Below are 7298 nucleotides of genomic sequence, written 5' to 3' on the forward strand. Positions count from 1 at the left end.
TGTTCAGCACGTCTGACTACAATGCACCAGGCCCCGTTTCGATTCCCGGCCGGGTCGGAGATTTTTCCTCCTAAGGAACTAGACACTTTGTTGTTATCATCATCCTTTCATAATCATCGACATGGAAGTCGCCCAGTGTGGTGTCAGCTGGAAAGACTTGCAACTTGGCGGGTGAGCTACCCAAGGTGGAGACTCCCAGCCATTAATGCCATAAGATTACTTCACTTTTTTTTCAACTGAACATCAAGTTGTTAAACATCATAAAATAGTTATTTCTAGAAAACTAAACTAAAATAGAATTCCACCATTATCGATTTTCGTTTGGTAACGTGTAAAATTGTATTGAAAATAATTAATTTACAATCGCTGGAATACCCAGCATTGCTGAGGAGTCTACTTTTTATGGATTTCATAATGTACCCTAAGAGTTGCTGAAGGTGTATATTTTAGCGTTCTCGGGTGTTGTCTGTCTACAGTTCGTACACGACAAGCAATCGCCTTGGCCCCTAGTTCTTTTCTTGCCACGTTGGCACAATTCGGAATATTTCGTGCCGACTGCTTCCGTTTTCAAGTTCTTCTCCTGCTGAATGACCGTTTTCCATTTTGTGGAGTGATACTGAGGCCACACAGGTTGAACATGAGAGATGAAATATTCGAGGCATTATTAGCGTCAAGATCAGTGAAATAAAGTCTGTAAGATGTTTACTAACTAGAGGTATTTTATTTGAATAAAGATATTTTTGTTTTGTATTTTAATACTTTTATTTAAAATTGCTTTTATTTACATTTTAAGTAGAAAAAATAATCAAGTACTTTAATTTCGGCTTTGAATACTTTTAATAAACTATTTTGCAGATCTAACATGAGGAGATGCTTGATGTCATACCTACAAACACACACCCGCTTTTGTATGTATAAGGATAGTTTAGGTTTAAAAAGAAAACAGTCTTTCAAGTTTTTAATCTTTATAAAGCAAAATATAATCGCCACAATACTTTCTCTAGTATGTAAAAACCTGAACCAGCAACTTGTTTGTACGTCAATATACATATCAAATACTGCTCAGAGCTGTTGTGGTATTTGATCAAAGATTTCGTTGATGGAGCTCTCCACGATTGTTTACTCTTCGTTTCTGTGTAGCTTCTCCATCCTACGTGCCCTGAATCTGATTAACGAAACTATGGTCATATGGTGTATCAAACAAAATTCACGACTGAGTTATAAATTTCTTGATAGGGAGTACGCATCGTGTTCTCGTAGATGGATAGTGATCCACAGGTGTACAAATAACGTGAAACCTTTCCTATAAAAGTGTGTTGTGCTATGACCGTCAATGTTCACGTTGCGTAAGGGGCGATCAAAAAGTTTGAGTTTGAGGGCGTTTTGCCGGGTATGTGTTACGTAGCGTGACTCCGATGGGGGTATACAAGCACCAACGTGCAGGCAAGGGTTTAATGTGGCATCCGTACCTCACAGAAGTGTGCACTTGAACTCTGTCGACGTTATTACTGCGTGCGTGCATAAAGGACCAAAGCACTGTTGTTATTTTCCAGGCCGCCGAAAGATGAACACTGGTGTTAACAACAGCGTAGCTGCTAAAAGCTACCGTATTTGAATACTAGATCGGAGGGCGTTGCTAGTTCGTGACAACATACGATCACGTGCCCACTGAAATCGTAATTGACCATGTCAACAAAGAAACACCTGGGGGTCGTCTGCTAAAGACAGCTCTATGTTCGGAACGAGCGAGGTGGCGCTGTGATTAGCACACTGGACTCTCATTCGGCAGGACGACGGTTCAAACGCGCTTCCGTCCATCCTGCTTTAGGTTTTCTTGCAAATGTAACGCAGAAGTCACGCCAACATCAGTAATACACACTCGAGTACTCGCTCTGTAATCCTGATCCCTCCCCAAGTGATTATCATGCCTTCGGTCCCTTAACAGGGTGGATAATTCTTGTCAGACGAGGACTTCTTCAAGCAGCGGGACACGGTGGTTCAACAAACCCGTGTCTTCAACGTGGTGCGTCGGCGAGATGATTGCCTCAATGCTGATGGTGATCTTGCCTATTTTCATACCGATTCTGGACTGTACGGCCTTCGAGGGGAAACTTTTTGAACAGCCCTTACACTGTTCGGAAACTTTGCCTTGAGTACTGATAGCAGACTGGCTCTCGGAAACATTTAATTGATTTTATGATTCTGTCGAATACAGTAAAGAGCAAATGGCATCCTAGTATTCATGTATTTCATTTTTAATAGGACTGAGATCTTTCTGTTTGCCACTTCCTTATGCACTGTTTACTACATGTGCTGAAGCCGGCGGCCAGACGGGAAGAAACCGATCGGAACAACGGAGGTAGCAAGAGATCAAGACGAAAGGCAATCAGATTGCCTCCAGTTGTGCTACGTAAAGTGAGCACAGACATTAATTACTGAAGTCCACCGTGTATGTTAATTCTGACACAACTTTTTAGTCGGAAGTATTACATTCAGGAAGACACCGCATAGTATGTAGTAGATACATACATAATAGTTATACTCTGTTATTTACTCCGGCTGCTGTTACATCTGCAAATAGTTTTGTGTTAGCAGAAGAGCGAACACCGTGTTACGAGTGGAGGCCGAAATGCACGCGTTTTAGCTCAAGCAGGCTAGCGTGAGGAGGGAAGAACTATACTGACGTGAGGTCTGGAACACAACAAGAAATGAGAATTCAGGAAGCGGACGTAATTATTTTGATACTTAACTTTAATCCATTAATGGTGAACGTCGTTCTTGATGGTACATGATTCACAATATTATCTGTTCAGAATACATTCCTGAAGATAGTTCCTTATAGTAACTGAATATGGCGCCTTCCTAGGTCGTAGCAAATGACGTAGCTGAAGGCTATTCTAAACTGTCGTCTCTGCAAATGTGAGCGTATATAGACAGTGAACCATCGCTAGCAAAGTCGGCTGTACAACTGGGGGGGGGGGGGGGGGGAGTGGTAGGAAGTCTCTCTAGACCTGCCGTGTAGCGGCGCTCGGTCTGCAATCACTGATAGTGGCGACACGCGGGTCCGACGTATACTACCGGACCGCGGCCGATTTAAAGGCTACCACCTGGCAAGTGTGGTGCCTGGCGGTGACACCACACATAGTGTGTGCGGAAAACGACGAACCTATAGCTAAACTTCACTTTCCCTGTTTTAGCCGTGGCGGTTATTTCGCGAGATAAACATGGGAGGGCGTAACAGATTGCCTCAGTCGCCTTCGAAAGCGGTCTTCCCTCGTTGCAGTTCCAGCCTGCTGCCGTAGGAGCAAAGTGTTAGTTCCTCTCTCTGTAATCCGCTTAAGTGGTCGTAACAATTAATGGGATACCTGGGGACGTTGAGCTTCGGTGGGTTACTGCCTCTGATTTGAGATTCTGCCGCTCGGCGATGCTCTCATCTACGTATGGTCAGTGTAACTAGCTACACTCCATCCCGTACATAGAGTAACTTAAACTAATGAAATTTTCTCTATTTTGAAAGTCGAAATTTGTGTTATTTCAAAATATTTTAACTTGTAACTGGTACCGAGAATACTTCTTTTAAACTGATTTCACATACTGATTATTGGTGCATAGTAGATTAATAATGTAATACGTAGACCGTTAAATATAGTATTTAAATTTGAACATTAAATCTGAATTTTTCACGTTTGAAAAAACTTACTTTTGATGATGCAGAAAGGACTACAGCACAGAGAATGTTATTATTTCAAAATGGAATAACAAAATATATTAAACTTCTGTTAGTTCTGGAAAGTGTTCGAAGGATCTCTTTCCTAATTAAACTTGATATTGATTTTATATATGCTCACGTTACACATAGAATGGCTACGAAAATTGTAAAGTAGATAAGAATACAAAATAATAGTGTATTACGTTACTCCAAGCTTTCATAAAATCTCATCTGTTGAAACTAAAATACTGGAAAGCTCCACGTAATTGTTATGAAATATGCGACAGACGGGAGAGACACACCAGGATTCAAGATTAAGGAAGAAACAAAACAGTAGTTTATAGACGGAAGTGTATAAGAGATGGTGATATGATGAACGTGTGAGGAATTCATGTTGGAGAGGCTTACACATAGTTAAGAACGTGTAAATAATATTTCAGCTGTCACTGGTATCGGGGAATAAATTAGTATGCAACCGATGTTAAGTAAAATTATACCTCAGGGGTTCAAAATAACGCCACAGTCAGATTAACTGTATTTCCTAAAACAAACATATCCTGGCTGTTACCTCTTGTCCTTCGGCCTTTGCTTATCGGAAGGTAGGGTAGTTGTCCGATGCTATCAAGCGCTGGCCAGATTGTCTTCTGCTCGCTTTAGTCTGTGTCACATGTTTTTCGTGGAAAAGCGAGGATCTACTACATATATCAGTGCTTCGACAGACGGCAGGCATTAAACATGTATGACGACCAGAGACGGCGAGGACTCAAGGATACGCAAACCTTTTCTAGAAACACAGGAAATGGTCTTTGAGTTGCCTGTTTGACAGCTAATTCTCTTTTTTTGTGGTCTGTCATCTGCTTTGCTTTGAATACTGCACCAGAGGCACCGTTTTATGTAACACGTGCTTGAAAACGGCACCAGTGAAGAAAATATATTCTGAGTGATGTGGCGAAACGCATCTTATTTTTCCTGCGATCTTCTTTTTGATTCGTTTCCTCTCTATTCTATGGAACACGTATCTAAAGACTGGACCGTCTCCGTGACAGCTATGTCATAGGTAATGCTGCCTTGTGACTCTTTTGTTCTCGGCAACATCCGGGGGAAGATTATCGGGAATACTGTGATATTCGCTGCAGGGGTGTTCTAATTTGGTATGGCATGATAGTAGCTCTCGTATTACGTAAGTGTTCCGTTTAAAGAAAAATCTCAGTTTGCTGACGGAAAGCGTGTGGTATAACAAGCACTGTCGCTGCTTAAGCGTCCCATTAATTTTGATGTCCAGTGTTATCACTGACCAATTGGTTTGTTGTTACAGCATATTTTGATACATTACTCTGGAAATGGGCTATTTGAAAACAAAAATGACTGTTTCGAATAATATTATTCTCCTTCGAAACGCAAATTCAAAATTAACTCAAAATTTCTTTAGGTATTTTAAATTTTGGTGAGGGGGTTACTGCTGGTTATCATTTTATAACATTAGATATCATGAATGAAAATTAAATGCTCGTGACAGATTTGGCATCAAGCCTGTCGTACTATATGTATTTCGTCGACACATAAGCTGAGAAGGATGATTCTTACATTTACATGGTGACCCAAACTCCGTTAACGTTTGAAAAGTAATATGTCATGGAGTAACTTATGTGGAGACGTAATAATTGACGCACATGCTTGATATTGAAACAAAAATGTGCAAAAAATGACTAGTAGATCCAAAAAATGGCACTCCATACGATGCAAAAGCAATAAGTAGTCCAACAATTGATTATTAGTGAAGACGATGTTCTTTATTATAAATGTTCAACATATCGGTTGTCATTAATAAACAAGCGGTACCAGACAGGCCAGGGAAAATCTGACCTCCTCTCTCACTAGAGCTCATTTTAGATGCGACCCTCGTGCGACGTCACTGACAACTTGCTGCACAGAGGCATCTCTGTGCAAGTTTCCACTCGTTTTTGGTTTCAATGAAACCCCATTTCATTAGAGACATATGTGTCAATTTTATACCTATGCCTACATTATTGCAAGAATCAGTGAATTTTCAGATGTTAACGGGCTTTTAGGTCAACTTGTATATAGTCGCCTTTGGTAACACGACCTCTCGCAATCAGATGACTACTGAAATTAGTAAGTGGATGCGGGAGTTAGTACTAATCGGGCAAGCAGCTCCTGAGTTGGCTTAGCGAGGGTGACTACACCCCACACCAGTACTCCTACTGGGGAAAATTTCCTAGAAGTATCAGGAATCGAACCCGGGTCCTCTATGTGGATGTGCAGTACCACTCATCAACATTAATTTATCACCAATAACACTACACTTAGGGCTTTCCCATACATCGTAGAGGCTGCCAAGTGTTCAGTGGTACAGCACAAAACATCTCTATCACTACATGGAGCATTGGTAGCAATGCAACACGGTTATAATCAACATAAGTGATAAGCCTGTAGCAACCCTTCTTTTCTTCGGCGCTGCATCAAATACACTACCGAAAGAAAAGTTGGCAAACTAGCAAAGACGACGTCGATTTGGATTCGATGACGACATATGCCACCTTGGGGATGTACTGATAATGATTTCAACGTCATCCTGCCATCTGGGAGACAGCAGATGTACTGATAGTGGTTTCAACGCCTTCCTGCAAAAGATGGCGTTGTAGAATATCTTCCTGAGAACCGTCTGTGTCCGGGCCTAAATAGGGAATGTTGGCAGCCAGAAGGCTCAGTGTGGTTCAAACGCCTGAAGCAAGCAGAGAACTACGCCACAGAGACACACTGGTGATTCCTCTAGACAAACGATCGAGTTTCTAAGGGATCAGATTGTGGCCTTCCACGAGGAAGGATGGTGTTTTCGGAGAGCTGACACACGACGTGGACGTGCTTAGTCAGTTCGTTGCTGGTATCAATGGTCACGCGAACATTTTCACATCTGTAGATGAGACTCTGGACGTCCACACAGCACAGATGCCCACCTGGATCGACGTACTGTGAGGACAGCAGTAGCAGAACTAACAGGTATCACAGAATGGAAAAGACGGCTTCTGAGCCCAGACGGGTCAACACTAATTGTTGCGAAACATTTATTAGCAGTGGACTATGGGCACGCACATCTCTAGCCAAACTCCCATTCACGCCACGGATTCGACATGCACTGCTCGACTGGCACCATCAAAGGACCACGTGGAAGATGGAATAGTGGACCGTGGTCTTCATCGATGACAGCAGATTCTGAAACTTACTGGCAGATTAAAACTTTGTGCCGGACCGAGACTCGAACTCGGGGCCTTTGCCTTTCGCGGGCAAGTGCTTTACCAACTGAGCTACGCAAGCAGGACTCAAGCCCCGTCCTCACTGCTTTACTTCTGTCAGTACCTCGCCTCTTACTTTCCAAACTTCACAGACGCTCTCCTGTGAGACTTGCAGAACTAGCACTCCTGAAAGAAAGGATATTGCGGAGATAGTGCTTAGCCACAGCCTGGGGGATGTTTCCAGAGTGAGATTTTCACTCTGCAGCGGAGTGTGCGCTGATATAAAACTTCCTTGAAGGGGGGACGGGGCGTGAGTCGTGCTTGGGCAGCTCAGTTGG

Source organism: Schistocerca gregaria, chromosome 6 (genome assembly GCF_023897955.1).
Source record: "Schistocerca gregaria isolate iqSchGreg1 chromosome 6, iqSchGreg1.2, whole genome shotgun sequence".
NCBI lineage: Eukaryota > Metazoa > Arthropoda > Insecta > Orthoptera > Acrididae > Schistocerca > Schistocerca gregaria.